Source organism: Peromyscus eremicus, chromosome 1, assembly GCF_949786415.1.
Source record: "Peromyscus eremicus chromosome 1, PerEre_H2_v1, whole genome shotgun sequence".
Lineage (NCBI taxonomy): Eukaryota > Metazoa > Chordata > Mammalia > Rodentia > Cricetidae > Peromyscus > Peromyscus eremicus.
Window position 1 is genome coordinate 166,138,224 of NC_081416.1, and position 18,984 is coordinate 166,157,207.

At 41.8% G+C, this 18,984-nt stretch overlaps 1 pseudogene; it reads right to left on the reverse strand.

Moving 5' to 3' along the window:
- Positions 1–2,701: 2,701 nt before the first annotated feature.
- Positions 2,702–13,461, reverse strand: LOC131894450 (cytochrome P450 2B1-like; annotated as a pseudogene).
- Positions 13,462–18,984: the final 5,523 nt, after the last annotated feature.

The window sequence follows — 18,984 nt, forward strand, 5'->3', positions numbered from 1 at the left end:
CCTTATGAAGATGATAGAGATCCTTAAAGAGGAAATGAATAAATAAGAAATCTAGGGAAATATAAACAGTGGGAGGAGATGGATAGCTCACTTGTAGGAAAACACAAACAGTGGAAGGCAATAAACTATTCAAGGACAGAAAATAGAAATAGAATCACTAAAGAAAATGCAAAGTGGGAGAATTCTGGAAATGAAATTTTAGGAAATCGGACAGGAACTAAACAGGCTAGCTTCACCACCAAAATACAAGACATTGATGAAAGAAGCTCAGGATAGAAGAAATGGATACATTGGTCAAAGTAAATGTTCAATTTAGAAAACTCTTTACACAAAACATCCAGGAAATCTGGGATACTATGAAAAGACTAAGAATAATAAGAATAGAAGAAGGAGAAGAATCCCTGCTCAAAGGACCAGAAAATAGTTTCATATTTTTTTTTTGATCCAGTCTACTTGGTGTTCTGGAAGAAAATTTTCCTAACCTAAAAGAGATATCTATAAAGGTACAAGAAGCACAGAGAACACCAAACAGATTGGACCACAAAAGAAAGTCCTTTCAGAACATAATAATCAAAACATTAAAGGTACAGAACAGAAAAAGAATATTGAAAGTTGCAAGGGAAAAAGACCAAGGAACATATAAAGGCAGACCGATTAGAATTGCACCTGACTTCTCAATGGAGACACTAAAAGCCAGAAGGCCCAAAACAGATGTGCTGCCGACTCAAAGGGACCACAGATGCCAGCCCAGACCATATAACCAGCAAAACCTTCAATCGCCATGGATATCTCTAAGATATTAAGATATTCAAAGATAAAGTAAAATTTAAACAATATTTATCTAAAAGTATAGCCCTAAACAAAGTGCTGGAAGAAAAACTCCAGGAGACTGCAACTGTTCCCTGAGAAAGAGCCTGCCAGCATCCGATTGGACTAAGAGTTGAGTCTTTGTCCTCATACCTGAACACCCCAAGCCCTAGGCTTTGGGCCCAGGGGCACAACCCTGCCCCCCTACACCATCACCCATTGCAGTTCCAGTTTCAGGCCAGTTGGCAGGCAGACCTCCTGCACACAGGTCAGACTACCCCCATCCCCCATCAGACCCTCTAACCAAGCCACATCTCCCCCAAATCCCACCCACCCTCTGAGACTGCAACTGCTCCCTGAGACAGAGCCTGCCAGTGCCTGATTGGACTAAGAGGTGAGTCTTTGTCTAGATGAGGCCCAGGGGCACAACCCTGTGCCCCCCCACAACACCACCCATTGCTGTCCCAGACTCAAGTCAATCGGAAGGCCTCCTGCAGGCAGGTCAGACTACCACCAGGTCCCATCACACCCTGTAACCCACAAGCCCCACCTCCCCCAAATCCCACCCACCCTCTGAGATTGCAAGTGTTCCCTAAGACAGAGCCTACCAGGGCCAGATTTGACAAAGAGCTGCTCCCCTGAGACAAAGAGCCATCAGTAGCAATTAGACCAAGAGCTCCCACTGGACCAAGAGTATCCATCAGACCAAGAGAGGCTCCCTCAGACACAGATAACGCTTGCACCAAGTAGAGAAAGAGATGGGTAGATGCCAGTGCAGAAATAGAGACAACAGCATAAAAACCAATATGGCTCCATCAGAACCTACATCAGCAAGACCTGAACATCCCAACACAGAAGAAACAGAAGAAATCGATGTTAAAAATGACCTTAACAAGATGATAGAGATCTTTAAAGAGGAAATGAAAAATTCTCTTAATTCGAGGAAAAGTCAAACAAAAAATTGGAAGAAACCAGTAAATACATTAAAGACAGCCAAGAGAAAACAATTAAACAGGTGAGGTAAACAGTTCAACATTTGAACATTTAAATCGAGACAATAAAGAAGACACAAACTGGGGGAATACAGGAAGTGGAAAATCTGAGTAAACAAACAGGAACTACAGATGCAAGCATAACCAACAGAATACAAGAGATAGAAGAGCTGATCTCTGGTGTTGAAGATACAATAGAGGAAATAGAATCATCAGTCACAGAAAACACTAAAGTCAACAAAGTCATGACCCAACGTGTCCAGGAAATTTGGGACACCATGAAAAGACTAAACCAAAGAATAATAGGGATAGGAGAATGAGAAGAATACCAACTGAAAGGCACAGAAAATATATTCAACAAAATCATAGAAGAAAACTTTCCCATCCTAAAGACGGAAATGCCTATAAAGATACAAGAAGCTTCCAGAACACCAAGTAGACTGGATCCAAAAAAAGTCCCCTCGCCACATAATAATCAAACCACTAAACATACAGAATAAAGAAAAAAATATTAACAGCTGCAAAGGAAAAAGGCCAAGTAACATGAAAAGGCAGACCTATAAGAATAACACCTGATATCTCAATGGAGACTCTAAAAGCCAGAAGGTCCTGGACAGACATTATGCAGACACTAAGAGACCATCGATGCCAACCCAGACTATTATACCCAGCAAAACTCTCCATCAACATAGACAGAGTAAGCAAAATATTCCATGATAAAACCAGATTTAAACAATATCTTTCCACAAATCCAGCCCTACAGAAAGCACTAGAAGGAAAAATCCAACCTAAGGAATTAGATACACCCATGAAAACACAGGCAATAGACAGTTCCACACCAACAAATACCAAAGAAGGGAAACATACAATACTACCACCAAAAAAATAACAGGAATTAACAATCACCAGTCATTAATATCCACAAATATCAATGGTCTCAATTCACCTATAAAAAGACACAGGCTAACAGAATGGATACAAAAACAAGATCCATCCTTCTGCTGCATACAAGAAACACACCTCAACTTCAAAAACAGATACTACCTCAGAATAAAAAGATGGGAAAAGACTTCCCAGTCAAATGGATTTAAGAAGCAAGCTGGTGTAACTATCATAATGTCTAATAAAATAGACTTTAAACTAAAATCAATCAAAAGAGATTGGGAAGGACATTACATATTTATCACAGGGAAAATTTGACAAGATGAAGTCTCAATTCTGAATGTTTATGCCCCAAATACAAGGGCACCTACATTTGTAAAAGAAACATTACTAAAGCTTAAATCATATATCAAACCCCATACACTACTAGGTGGGAGACTTCAACACCCCACTCTCACCAGTGGACAGGTCTGCCAGACAGGAACTTAACAGAGAAATAAGGGAACTAACAGACATTGTGGCTCAAATGGACTTAATAGATATCTACAGAATATTCCACCCTAACACAAACGAATATACCTTCTCCTCAGCACCCCATGGAACCTTCTCCAAAATTGACCATATGCTTGGTCACAAAGCAAATCTCAACAGATACAAAAAAATTGAAATAACCTCCTGTATCTTTTCGGACAACCATGGCTTGAAGGTAGATTTCAACAACAACAAAAATTACAGAAAGCCTACAATCTCATGGGCTGAATAATGCCCAATTGAATCACCAATGGGTCAAGGAAGAATTAAAGAAAGAAATTAAAAATTTCCTAGAATTCAATGAAAACGAATGTACAACATACCTAAACTTATGGGACACTATGAAAGCAGTGCTAAGAGGAAAAATTCATGGCACAAAATGCCCACATAAAGAAGTTGGAGAAATCTCACACTAGTGGCTTAAGAGCACACCTGAAAGCTCTAGACCAAGAAAAAGCAAAGTTACCCAGAAGGAATAGATGCCAGGAAATACTCAAATTGAGGGCTGAAATCAATAAAATAAAAACAAAGAGAACAATACAAAGAATCAATGAAACAAAGTGTTGGTTCTTTGAGAAAATCAACAATATATTCTAAGCCTTTATCCAAATTAACCAAAAAGCAGAGAAAGAGCAACCAAATTAACAAAATCAGACATGAAAAGGGAGAGATAACAACAGACAATGAGGAAATCCAGAGAATCATCAGGTCATACTTCAAAAAACCTCTACTCCACAAAATTAGAAAATCTGAAAGAAATGGATGATTTTCTAGATAGGTACCACATACCAAAGTTAAATCAAGACCAGGTAAACTATTTAAATAGACCAATAACCCCAAAGGAAATAGAAACGGTCATTAAAAGTCTCCCAACCAAAAAAAAGCCCAAACCAGATGGTTTCAGCACAGAATTCTAACAGATTTTCAAAGAAGAGCTAATACCAATACTCTTCAAATTGTTCCACAAAATAGAAACAGAAGGAACATTACCAAACTCTTTTTATGAGGCTACAGTTACCCTAGTACCCAAAACTAGTACCCTAGTACCTAAACTAGGGTAACCCTACAGTTACCCTAGTACCCAAAACGAGGCAGTCATGTGTTTGGGTTTACAACCAATGAGAAGGCAGAACAGAAAGACTATATAAAGACAAACACACAGGAAGTAGCTCTCTTTTGGAGAGGTCTCTTGGCTTAAGAGGCTAGCTGCAGGGTAAGGCTCTTAGCTCTGATCTCTTGGCTTTCTTCTTTGCATTGGTTCTGTGTTTCTTATTTAATAAGATGGTTGGTTACATCTGCAACTGGTCATCTCTTGTCACTAAATGAAGCTTCTAGTACCGGGATTGGGTTACATTCTATTGAGTTGTTGGCCAAAAGGGGCCTATGGAAAATCACAAACAACCTAAGGCTGTTGCCAAGACAATAGGTTGCTCTCCACAAACTGACAACAGAGGCCCCATTGCTGAAGAAAACACCCACAGAATTCAATGAACTTGGAGACATTGAGCTGGTGCCCACATATAGAACATTCACCCCCATGTTCTTGTGTCTTTGGTATAGGAAGGTATTCTGCAGGCTCCCAGAAGAGAAATGCATACACGAACCCAGCCACAAAACCTTTGATGAACAAAGCTGTCCTGCCTGCAAGATATGCTAGGGCTCATCAGTGGCACATTGTGGGAGTAACTATCCAAGGTCTGGTTTGAATATGCAACACTGCTTGGGTGACCATGAACCAGACACTAGATGGCCCAGAGACATAGGATAAAACCAAATGCTATGGGTCCAAAAAATTAACAATAAAATGACTCCTAGAGATATTCTGCTACACTCATAGATCAGTGCCTTCTTTATTCAGCCATCATCAGAGAAGCTTCCTCCGGCAGCTGATGGGAACAAATTCAAAGATGCAGCCAGACATTTCAGCAGACAGAAAACTTGGAACATACCAATCTAAATGGAATGTCTTGTTCAAATCCCTCCCCTCAGAGTTCAGGGAACCCCCAGGGAAAGGAAACAGAGAGTGAGAGAAAATAAAGAAAAGAGCCAGAGGAGACAGAGGACACCAGGAGAACAAGGCCCTCTGAATCAACTGAACAAAGCTCATCTGAACTCACAGACTGAGACAGGCCTGTTTGGGTTTGCACCAGGTCCTCTGTGCTTATATTATAAAATTCAGTTTAGTGTTTTTATGGGATCCTGAGTATGTGAATGAGTAGATCTCTGATTCTAGTGCCTTCTCTTGGCCTCTTTTCCTTCTGCAGGTTTGTAATGTACGTCTTCAATGTGATGGTTTTTGTTTTATCTTATGTTTTATTTTATCATGCTCTGTTGTTACCTCTTAGAAGCCTGTTCTTTTCTAATGAGAGGCAGAAATAGGGTAGGTCTTGAGAGGAGGCGTTGGTGGGGAGAGACTGGGAGAAGTAGATAGAGGGAAAACTGTAATCAGTATGTATTGTATGAGAAAAGAATCTTTTTTTTTTTTTTGGTTTTTCCAGACAGGGTTTCTCTGTGTAGCTTTGCGCCTTTCCTGGGACTCACTTGGTAGCCCAGGCTGGCCTCGAACTCACAGAGATCCGCCTGCCTCTGCCTCCCAACTCTGGGATTAAAGGCGTGCGCCACCACCGCCCGGCTATTTTTAAAGGAGAAAAAAGAAAAAATTAATAAGCAGAAGTCTAACAGGAAAAGCAACTCCATTGATGGGTTTGATGCAATCAGAAAAAGAACTAATGGAATATATTGATCGTTACACTCTCTAAAGTAGAGACTCTGTCCTCTTGTCTTTTGAGGACTTTGCATGGGAATTACTGCATTGGCCTTAAAGATGTCTTAATCATCCAGATATAGGAATATCTGTCACTTATTGTTGGGAGCAGCAGTAGAAAACAGGTTTTACACTTACCACATTTAGTTCTCTGTAAAAATACTTTGTTCTCTTTTGTCAGGTATTTAATCACAATTAAAGACAAATGTTTTCTCTCATTATAAAAGGTTTTCCCATGCAGGCTCCACAGCCATTAATCTAACTTTCCTGAGTTCCCACTATTTGGTTTGGTCGTCTCTGCCAGTTTCCCCATCATGATCCTGATGCACTAGCTCATAGAATCCCATTTCTGTAGCTAGAGTTTTCCTGCCTGGCCCACAGTCAGGACAAATCTCTGTCACCCGCCAGTCCCACAGCCACTTAAACCCAACCAAGTAAACACAGAGACTTATATTGCTTACAAACTGTATGGCCATGGCAGGCTTCTTCTAATTGTTCTTATAGCTTAAATTAATCCATTTCTATAAATCTATACCTTGCCACGTGGCTTGTGGCTTACTGGCATCTTCACATGCTGCTTGTCATGGCAGAGGCTGGCAGTGACTCCCTCCGCCTTCCTGTTGCCTCAATTTTCCTCTCTGTTAGTCCTGCCTATACTTCCTGCATGGCCACTGGACAATCAGTGTTTTATTTATTGACCAATCAGAGCAATTTGACATACAGACCATCCCACAGCACTTCCCCTTTTCTCTTTTTTAAAAAAGAGGAAGGTTTTAACTTTTCCACATCTCCAAAGCCAGCTTGGTATATTTGGGAATTTGGGCGTAGCTTCTCTTACTTCTTCCTGCTGGAGGGGGGTGCTGTATCTTATGGGGACATAAAGAAAATTTTAGGATTATGGAGTAGTCCGTGAGGGTGTATCGTCTGAGCCAGTTGCCTTGAAACAGTTCTGGATGTTGGATCATCTGAGCCTTGGTGTCATCGGAAACCTTTCAGGGGGTCTTGGCTGGTCAAACCTGATGTATCTTAATCTGGAACAAATCCATAGCCTCTGGCTTTCTGTGGAAACAAAAGCAGAGCCTCCTTTCCAAAGCAACATATCCTTACATCCAAATTTTGAAGTCAAGGTACCTTTAAAATATACATTTTGGCATAACTCAACAGCTTTTGCAATCAAATGTTTTTCTTCAGTTATGAATATCAAAGAGAACATAATCCAGATTCTCTGTGTGGTAGCCATCTTTATGTGGCTTATTTTTTATATTACCTTGAGCCTATTGCTTTAAATTGCAGCATTCTAAGACTGAAATGGCACTGTGGCTGCTGGCTCCACCCACTTCAGCTTCCCAACATGGTGGTGGTACTTTTTTTGCCAGCTCTGGGAGCCATCAACTCTCAGAAATAGTGGGTCTATGCTTCTATCAAAGCAGCATGTAGCCCAGAAACCTCTTTTTGTTTTGTACTACCAAAGGCTAAATCCACCATGCAGCTTAATGTGCCACTTGCAGAGGCCTCATTCCCGCCATACTGTAGGTCGAGCTCACATGCCAGGAACCCGCCATAGTAGATAGTAGGTCAAACACACAGGCTGCCACTAACTTGAAAGAGACAACTAGGAACTGTTTTTAGTTCCATTTTAGTATCTTTTTACTCAGGTTTTAGGTGGAAACTCTTGCCCCACGTTGGGCACCACACTTCTCTCTCCGACTGGACTCCTAGAGTTCTGCCTGGTGTTTGGCTGTGGATCTCTGCATCTGCCTCCATTAGTCATTGGAGAAAAGCTCTGTGATGACAGAGTATTTACTGATCTGATCACTGGGGCAAGCCAGTTCAGTTCAGGCACCCTCTAAACTATTTCTAGTGGTCTAAGCTGAGGTCATCCTTGGGGGTTCCTGACAACTTCGCTAGCACTGGGTTTCTCTCTATCCCCATGATATCACCCTCCATCATGGTATCTTTCTCATTGCTTACCCACTCCATCCCTGTTCCAGCTCAACCATCCCATTCCCTTATGTTCTCATGCCCCATGCCCTACCCTCCATTGCCTACCCCTCAGCCCCATGTCATACTTGGAGATCTCACCGATTTCCTCTTCCCAGGATGATCCATGCATCCCTCTTTGAGTCTTCCTTGTTAGCCAGCTTCTCTGGAGTTATGGATTGTTGTCTGGTTGTCCTTTGCTTTACTTCTAGTATCCACTTATGAGTGGGTACATACCATGTTTGACAATTGTGTAGCTTGATTTGCTTCGGAAGCCCCCTGACGGTAGAATCAGAATTCATCCCTAGTGCATGAGGGGGCTTTTTGGAGCCCACTATCTGTGATGTGAGACCTCATGCAGCCTTGAGGCAGGGGGAAGGGCTTGGACTTACCTCTACTGGATGTGCCTCCCCCTGGGAGGCCTTGCCTTCTTTTGGGGGGAACAGGGGATGGATAGGGGGGAAGGGTGGGGGAGTGGGAAGAGGAAGAGAGAGATCTCAGATTGGTATGTAAAATGAAAAAAAAATTCTTAATGAAGAAAGGTTTCCTGAAGAGTGAACAACAAAAAGTGGGATTCTTGCTCTGTTTCTGTGTCTCAATATTAAATAAAATGTTGCCTGGGGGGGGGGAGTTTTCACCTCATAATAAAATAAGAAAGAAAATAAATTTGCTCTAGTTTAGAGGTTTTTAAATACCTCTCCAAAATCCTCCTGACCAGCATGCTCCCTTACTTCAAGATTCCCCTCGAAGGACTGTAGCCAGAGTGAAACAGGATGGTTCAGGCAAAGCAGCTGGAACAGACTCAGTAAACATGGACTAGTCCTTTCTGTGTCCTGGAGAATGAGCCTGCCCTCTAGTGTCTGGGAAAGGAAACACAAATGGGTCTCACCTATAGAGAAGGGCATAAAAGCTTCGTTTTTCTTCAGAGCCCCATTGGCATCCAGGAAGTGGTCAGGATTAAAGGTGTCTGGTTGTGCAAAGTACTGTGGGTCATGGAGAGCTACACTCAGGATGGGGTACACCTCAGTGTTCTAGAAGGCATTATAAGACACAAAGATATTATTATACCCTGACTCCCATCTGCAGTCAGTCCCTGAGAAAGACAGAACGTAGGAAACCACAAACAGCCTGAGGTTGGTAATGAGGAGACTGGAGGATGATCATGGAGTAGAGATGTGGAATGGCAGCTGGTCTCACCTTGAGGAGCAGGTACCCTCAGAACAAAGTGTCTTTGGTGGCTTTGTGTGGGACACCAATTGGGACTAGATCTGAAAATCTCTGAATCTTGTGGATGACAGCCTCAGTGTAAGGCATTTTGGTAGGGTCATCAAGGGTTGGTAGGCAGTGTGATTCAATCACCTGATCGATCTCCATTTGGACTTTCTCTGCACAGAAAAGGGAGACAACAGGCGATGCCCACCACCCTATAATGCAGGCAATGCACAGTGACCCTGTTTTCTGCCAGCTAATAGCCTAGGAACAGTGCAGGGCCAAGAGTCTCTATGAGAAAGACACAGTGCACTCTTGGTCATACACACCTGCGCTTCTCTCAGGCACCTGTCTCTCCAGCCACACTTAGAGCTATATTAGAGTCTCTCTCAAAAGCTCCAACCTTGCTTGTAAATAGAAAAAGGGAAAACCTGCAGCCAAAGACTGTTCCATCTATCAATGTGGAGTGAGGGCTGGATGGGGAGATGATAAGAATTCCCTCCTTTTGAAATATATATAATGTTATAAATTGTGTTTCTGCATAACACACACACACACACACACACAAACACACACAAGGAGAGACAGACAGTCAGACAGACAGACAGACAGACAGACATCCTAGCATAGAATTCATGTTTAAAAATCCAGGGGGCTCATTGTTTAAGAGCACTGGTCACTATATCTGAGGACCCAGGTTCAATTTCCAGCACCCACATGGTGACTCACACTGTCTATGACTCCAGGTTCAAAATATCCAACACCTTCACACAAACATATATATATATATATATATATATATATATATATATATGCAAAACAACAATTTCCATTAGTAAAATAAATTTTAAAATTCAGGCTAAGAATCTAAGGCTATGTCTTTAGAAATACAAGGAAGCAAATTACTCTGTGTATAACTCAATAGAAAATATGAATACATGAGTGAACACGTTGGCTGATAAAATGGCTCAACCAGTAAATGTTCTTGAATTGCATCCTGACAGCCTGATTTTGACTCGCAAAACCCATATGAAGGTGTAGGAGAGGCCCAACACAGAGTTGTCCTTCCACCTTCACACATGAGCTGTGGCAGGCACACTCACAGTAACAGCAAATCATGTGTAAATTTTTAGAATTTGAGTGTGTAAGTCAACCAAGCAATGGATGAGTCAGTTATAGAAATGAAAGATTGTTGAGTGAATTAAATGAGCATGCTAAACACTGGATTTATGTATTCCACTTTTGACTCTTTCTATTAATATATTAGTGATTCAATAAATGATCATACACAAATAAATCAATGAACACAACTAGCCAATAATCAAGTGAATGTATAAATACTACTTTTCACTCATAGTATTAAACAATTAATGAATCAATAAATGATTCCTACATAAATAAATCAACAACCACAACTACCCAATAATCAAGCAAATGTTAGATTTAACAAAGGAACATGTGAATGAATGAATAAATGAATGAATGAATGAGTAAATATAAGAATAAACAGGAAGGTGTGTTGAAGAATAAAAATTCATAGATAAATGAGTGAGTTATTAAACAAATACATGGAGGAATGAATGGACACATGTAGGGTGAATTCAAAGGCCAGTTGGTATGATTAAGGAATGAAAAGATTTGTATATGAATGGACCAATGAATCAATGACTGACAGACAGCTCACTCATAAAATTCATGAGTTGATTAGTCAAAATAAACGAATGAAATATTTGTCATTGGGTGAAGCAGAATCTAGGATTAATAATCTATGGATATAGAAAAGATGGGCAGATGACTACATGAGTATGTGAATAGGTGTGTATGTGGATGGACAGAAAAATAGATAAATGAATGGGTGAATACTAGAGGAATGGGTAAATAAATAGAATGGGTAAATGGGTGCAGAGGTGAATGGACAGTAAGATGAGTGAATGGATGAATGTAAAGTCATAAGGAAAGAAAGGAGGAAGGATGGAAGGATGGATGGATGAATGGACAGAATGATAAATCAACCTTGAAGTGATAACAGAAAATGGGCCAGCTCAGTGTTCATTTACACACTATCCAGAGCACTGCACTAGTTTAGAGGTAGACCAAAGCCTTCAGAACTCCAGATGTTAGAAGCCCATGTCTCTCTCATCCACACAAGCCTCCACAGCCAAAAGGAGCTAGAAGATCCCTCAACGGGCAGCCTATGGCGCACCTGCAACATGGGGGTATTTGAGCATGAGCAGGAAGCCATAGCGGAGCGTGGTGCTGCTGCTCTCGGTGCCAGCAAAGAAGATAAACAGCACAGAGATCATGAGGTTCTGGTGATCGAACAATGTCTGTGGGTTGGACTTCTCCTGGTTCCAGATGGGAGAGAGAAGGGAGGGTCAGGGTGACTGGATCCTTACGGGAAGATGCACACACATCCTGGGAACTGACCTTCTGTCTCACACTGTATGGGCCACATTGGCAGTCTCAATCATCAACATTGTCCTTGGCTCTCTGTTCTGATTCTTATCTCTCGACTTTGCTCTCTGGTATTTATTATGTTTTGTCTCCCAGGCTCTCACTTCCTCTGAGGTCTTTTGTGCTTTTTGTCCCTTGCCCTGTGTTTCTTCCACAGCCTTCTTTCTCACTATTTCATTTTCTCCTCCCTTTCTCTAGTCTTCTATTTCTAGATTCTTCTGCATCTCCTCCACTCCATTTCCTATCTCTCCTCCCCATCCTCTGCCCCCTTTTCCTCTGCTCATATCCTCAGCCTTCACTCTCACCCATCACTTCTCTCATTCATGCAGGACTTACCTTCTCCATACGTAGAAGGTAGGTATCAATGAAGTCCCTTGGATTGCTGGGGTCCAAGGTTGCCCTGTGCTTCTCCACACTCTGGCCAATGTAGTCGAGGACTTCCTGCATGTTTTTGAAGATTTGCTTGTGGGCACCAGGAAAGTACTTCAGGAAGCCAGAAAAGAGTTCAAACACCTGCAAGAAAGGAGGACCCAGAGGTCAACTTAAGCTATCTGGTCACAAGAAGTGGACAGTGCTCTAACTTAGTCACTCTTCTATTGCTATGAAGAGACACCATGACCAAAGCAATTATACAAAAAAAAAGTATTTTTGAGGGCTTTCCTACCATTTCAGAAGGTTAGTCCATTGGCATCATGGCAGGAACCATGGCAGCATGAAGACAGGCATGTGCCTGAGAGCTGACATCATGATATACAGGCAGACAGGCATGTGCCTGAGAGATGAAATCATGATATAGAGGAAGAAAGGCAGAACTAGAGGGAACACTGGGCCTTGCAACGGCATTTGGGAACTTCAAAGTTCACCCCTATCAACACATCTCCTACAACAAGGCCCAGATCCTAATCCTTCCAAACAGCTCTTCAACTAGGACTCAAGCATGCAAATACACTAGTCCATGGGCCATTCTCATTCAAACCACCACATGCTCTCAGGATGACCATATATTTTATGAAGAAAAACAAAACACATACACAGACACACACACACACACACACACACACACACACACACGCACGCACGCACACACACACACACACACACACACACACACACCTTGTATGTGTACACAATGCACAAGCATGCTTTTGAACTTTATCTCTAAATCTGTCTCTATGCCTCTCCTTGCATTCTCTGTGTCTCCTTTTTCCTCTCCTCTGCTCTCTGTCCCAATATCTTGTGCTGAATTATCATTGTTTCTATTAATTTGGGAGTTTTGCTTTATGGACACAAGGTCTCATGCATGCCAGACTAGCCTTAAACTCAATAAGTAGCTAAGAATCACCCTGAATTTATCATCTCCATGCCTTCGTGTGCTGGAATGGCATGGGTGGTGTACAACCATACCCAGGATACACAGTCTGGGCCTTAGGCATGAAAACCAAGTATTCTACCCTCCAAGCTACAAATGCATCACCCACATCACCAATTTCTGCATGTATCAATGGCTCTGTACTTCTGCAATTAGGTCTCTACCCTGCTTACCATCTCTCTCTCCCTCCTGCTCTCAACCTCCTTGCCTACCCATTGTCTCTGCCTTTCTTACAGCCTTAAGACACTCCTTCTTTGCCCACAGACCAGCCTCTTCTATCCTCTGCCCTGGATGCTGCTCTGGTTCCATCCACTGACCTGGCTGGAGAATGTACTGATGAGAGAGAAGGTCTGAAAAAACAGGTCCAGCAGGTGAAGGAACTGGCAGTCTTTGTAGTCAAAGCGCTCTCCAAAAACAATGAAACAGATGATGTTGGCTGTGATGCACTGGAAGAGGAAGGTGGGGTCCATGGGGGCTCCTGGAGGAGGAAGAGGATGAGGGCCAGGAGGCAGGAGATATAGAACAAAAGGACATTTGGCTTCAGCCCCATCTCTGTGAGGCTGCCCCCACCACTTACTACTCAAAGAATGGCAACATAAGCTACCACATTTGCACATGAATCTAGGCTCTTTATTCAGAGGTGTATGCATCTTTTTATTTAACTTCCCTCAATACTGTACAGAATATGGGATGTTATTTGTATAGACAGAAAGGGAAGCTACCTTCGCAAAGGCAACTCAGCTAATCATGACTGGGATGAGGATGCAAGGATGGAGAAAAGATTATGAGTAGTCAGTCTCCACCCTGTACCTCCTCCCGGGACAACGTTCTGACTCTGAGCTGATGGCTAACTCCTACTGGCAGCATTGGTTCAGAGAAGGATTCAGGGAATGCCCGTGTGAATTTACAATTTCTGCACATTCCTCACCCCTCTGACTTCTGGGCTCTGTGGTGTTCCAGAAGCCATCAGCACCTGCTGCCTGCTGCCTTTGTATGTCAGGTTCAGTCATGGACACTTGTGGTTGGAGGGTGTTGTCCATCCAACAAAATAGGGCCACCATTGCCCCTCATCCTGGGGCTGCCTCCTTGTTTATGGTCTCTAATCCCATGTATATCTGCCAGTGGATGTGTCAGAGGAACAGCAGGTGGCAATGAAGTTCAAGTTGTTGGAGTCTTTGTTCTCCTAGCTGATCACCCCAGCCTCTAGACTTTAGGCCCAATGGTACAACAAGGGCCCCCATACCCCACACATTGAAGTCAAAGTTGCAGACCAACAGGCAGGACTTCTACAGGCAGGCTGGACTACCACCATCCCCCACCAAACCCTGTAACCTATAAACCCCACCCCATCCCACAAACCCACCCATCCTCCAAGACTGCAGAAGGTCCTGGACATATGTAATGCAGACACTAAGAGACAACAGATGCCAGCCTAGACTAATATACCCAGCAAAACTTTCAATCACCATTGATAGAGCGAACAAGACAATGCAAGACAAAACCAGATTTAAACAACACCAATCCACAAATCCAGCCCTACAGAAAGCACTAAAAGGAAAAATCCAACCTAAGGAAGTCAGATGCACCCTCCAAAACATAGTCAATAGAAAACCTGACAGCAGTAAATCTCAAAGAAGAGAAATACACACACGCTACCACCAAAATATAACAGGAATTAATGACCACTGGCCATTAGTATCCTTTAATATCAATGGACTCAATTCACCTATAAAAAGACACAGGCTAACAGCATGGATAATGAAAGAAGGATGCATCCTTCTGCTGCATACAAAAAATACACCTCAACTTGAAAGACAGACACTACCTCAAAGTAAAATGCTGGGAAAAGACTTTCCAATCAAATGGACTTAAGAAGCAAGTTAGTGTAGCTATCCTAATATCTAACAAAATAGATTTCAAGTTAAAATCAATCAAAAGAGATCAGGAAGGACATTACATATTCATCACAGGAAAAATCCACCAAGATGAAGTCTCAATTCTGAACATTTATGCCCCAAATACAAGGGCACCCAATATGTAAAATAAACATTACTAAAGCTTATCACACATCAAACCAGACACATTAATAGTGGGAGACTTCAACACAACACTCTCACCAATGGACAGATCTGCCAGACTGAAACTAAACAGAGAAATAAGGAACATAAGAGATGTTATGACTCAAAAGGACTTAATAGTTATCTACACAACATTCCACACTAATAAAAAAGAATACAACTTCTCAGCACTCCATATAACCTTCTCTAAAACTGACCACATGCTTGGTCACATAGCTAATCTCAACAGATACAAAAAAAATTGGAATAACCTCCTGTATTTTCTTGGATCACCATGGCTTAAAGTTAGATTTCAAAAGAACAAAAATTACAGAAAGCCTACAATCCCATGGAAACTGAATAATGCCCAAATAATGCCCAAATGAATCACCAATGGGTCAAGGAATAAAGAAAGAAAGAAATTAAAGACTTCCTAGAATTCAGTGAAAACGAATGTACTACACACCCAAACGTATGGGACACTATGAAAGCAGTGCTAAGAGGAGAATTCATAGCTCTAAATGCACACATAAAGAAGTTGGAGAATTGTCTCACTTGAGACTTAACAGCACACCTGAAAGCTCTAGAACAAAAAGAAACAAACTCACCCAGGAGGAATAGATACTAGAAAATAATAAAATTGGGACCTTAAATCAATAAAACAGAAACAAAGAGAACAATACCAAGAATCAATTAAACAAAAAAAAAAACCCAGGATAGCTAAAACTATCCTGTACAATAAAGCTACCTCTGGAGGCATCACCATCCCTGACCTCAAGCTCTACTATAGAACTATAGAAATAAATACAGCTTGGTATTGGCATGAAAACTGATGTGTTGACCAATGCAATTGAATTGAAGACCCTAGCTTTAACCCACACACCCATGAACACCTGATTTTTTTTTTATGAAGAATCCAAAACTGTACCATGGAAAATAGAAAGCATTTTCAACAAATGGTGCTGTCATAACTGGATGTCAACATGTAGAAGATTTCAAATAGATCCATATCTATCACCATCCACAAAAATCAAGTCCAAGTGGATCAAAGATTCAATATAAAACCAGTTACACTGAACCTGATAGAAGAGAAATTAGGAAGTAGTCTTGAATGCATTGGCACAGGAGACCAATTCCTAAATATAACACCAGTAGCACAGGCACTGAGAACAACAATTAATAAATGGGACTTCTTGAAACTGAGAAGCTTCTGTAAGGCAAAGGACACAGTAAATAAGACAAAAAGACACACTAAAGAATGGGAAAATATCTTCACTAACCCCACATCTGACAGAGGGCTGATCTCCAAAATATACAAAGAATTCAAGAAACTAGACATCAAAATAATGAACAATCCAATTAAAAAATGGGCTACTGAGCTAAACAGAGAATTTTCAACAGAAGAATATCAAATGGCTGAAAGACATATAAGGAATTGCTCGACATCCTTAGTCACCAGGGAAATACAGATCAAAACAACTCTAAGATACCATCTTACACCTGTCAGAATGGCTAAGATCAAAAACACTGAGGACAGCTTATGTGAAGGGGATGTGGAACAAGGGGAACACCCCTCCACTGCTGGTGGGAGTGCAAACTTATACAGTCACTTTGGAAATCAGTATGGCAGTTTCTCAGAAAATTTGGAATCAATCTTCCTCAAGACCATGCTATACCACTCTTGGGCATATACCCAAGGAATGCTCAATCATACCACAAGGACACATGCCCAACTACATTCATAGCAGCATTGTTCATGGTAGCTAGAACCTGGAAACAACCTAGATGCCCCTCAAATGAAGAGTGGATTAAGAAAATGTGGTACATATACACAACGGAGTACTATTCAGCAGTGAAAACAATGACATCATGAAATTTGCAGGCAAATGGATGGAACTAGAAAATGTCATCCTGAGTAAGGTAACCCAGACTGAAAGGGACAAACATGGTATGTACTCACCCATAATTGGATACTAGATGTAAAGCAAAGGATAATCAGACTACAACCCACAGCTCCAGAGAAGCTAACTAACAAAGAGGACCCAAAGAGGGATGCATGGATTGGCCTGGGAAGGGGCAATAGATGAGATCTCCATGAGTAAATTGGGGATGATGGGTGTGCAATGGAGGGTAGGGGATGGGGGATGAGAACATAAGAGAATGGAATGGAGTGGGAGAGCAATGAAAGAGATACCATGATAGAGGGAGACATCATGGGAATAGGGAAAAACCAGGTGTTAGGGAAGTTCCCAGGAATCCCCAAGGATGACCTCAGCTTAGACCACTAGCAATAGTGGAGAGGGTGCCTGAACTGGAATATCCCCATAATCAGATCAGTAAATACCCTAACTGTCATCATAGAGACTTTCTCCAGTAACTAATGGAAGCAGATGTAGAGATCCATAGCCAAACACCAGGCTGAGCTCCAAGAGTCCAGTCGAAAAAAGAGAAGAGGGATTCTATGAGCAAAGGCATCAAGATCATGATGGGAAAACCTACAGAGACAACCAAACCAAACTGGTGGGAACTTATGAAATTTAGTTCAACGGTTGTGTAGCCTGCATGGGACTGGACTAGTCCCTCTGCATAGTGAGACAATTGTGTGGCTTGACCTGCTTAAGGGCTCCCCTGACAGTAGGATCAGAATCCATCACTGGTGCATGAGCAGGCTTTTTGGAGCCCACTACTTATGATGGCACACCTCACACAGCTGTCCCTTGAGGTAGAGGGAGGGACTTGGACCTGCCTCTACAAAATGTACCTCCCCATTGGAGGCCTTACATTCTTGTAGGAGGGAATGGGGAGTGGGTTGGGAGGGAGAGGCTGGAGAGGCAGGAGGAGGGAAGAGGGGATCTTTGATTGGAATGTGTAATGAATAAAAAATATTCTTAATAAAAAAGTAAAAATAAAAAAGAAATGGAGGTGCATATAACAGTCATGTCACTTAATATACCCTTGATATAAAGAACCTTAATGTTACAGAGCTAAACAGACAATTTTCCACAGAAGAATTTCAAATGGCCAAAAGACATTTAAGGAATTGCTCAACATCATTAGTCATCAAGGAAATGCAGATCAAAACAACTCTGAGATACCATCTTACACCTGTCAGAATGGCTTAGATCAAAAATACTGAAGACAGCTTATGTGGAGAGGATGTGGAGCAAGGGGAACACCCCTCCATTGCTGGTGGGAGTGCAAACTTATACAGTCACTTTGGAAATCAGTATGGCAGTTTCTCAGAAAATTTGGAATCAGTCTTCCTCAAGATCCAGCTATACTACACTTGGGCATATACCCAAGGAATTCTCCATCATACCACAAGGACACATGCTCAACTATGTTCATAGCAGCATTATTCATAATTGCCAGAAGCTGGAAACCGCCTAGATATCCCTCAACTGAAGAGTGGATAAATAAAATGAGGTACATATACAAATAGAGTACTATTCAGCAGTGAAAACAATGACATCATGAAATTTGCAGGCAAATGGATGGAACAATAAAATATCACCCTGAGTGAGGTAACCCAGACTCAAAAGGACAAACATGGCATGTACTCACTCATAAGTAGATACTAGATGTAAAACAAGGGATAATTAGACTGCAACCCACAGCTCCAGGGAGACTAGCTAGCAGGGAGGATCCTAGGAAGGATGGATGGATTGCCCAGCAAAGGAGAAATGGATGTCATCTACATGAGTCAACTGGGGTTGAGGGGAGAAACAGAGGAGAAGGGATGGGGAATGAAAACACAGGGGAATGGGAGGTTCGAGCTGGAACAGGGACAGAGTGGGAGAGCAAAGAAAGAGATACCATGATAAATGAAGACATCATGGGAAATGGGAGAAATAGAGTACTAGGAAGGTTCCCAGGAATCCACAAGGATGACCAAACATTAGACTACTGTCAAGAGTCAAGAGTCAAGAGAGTTCTTGA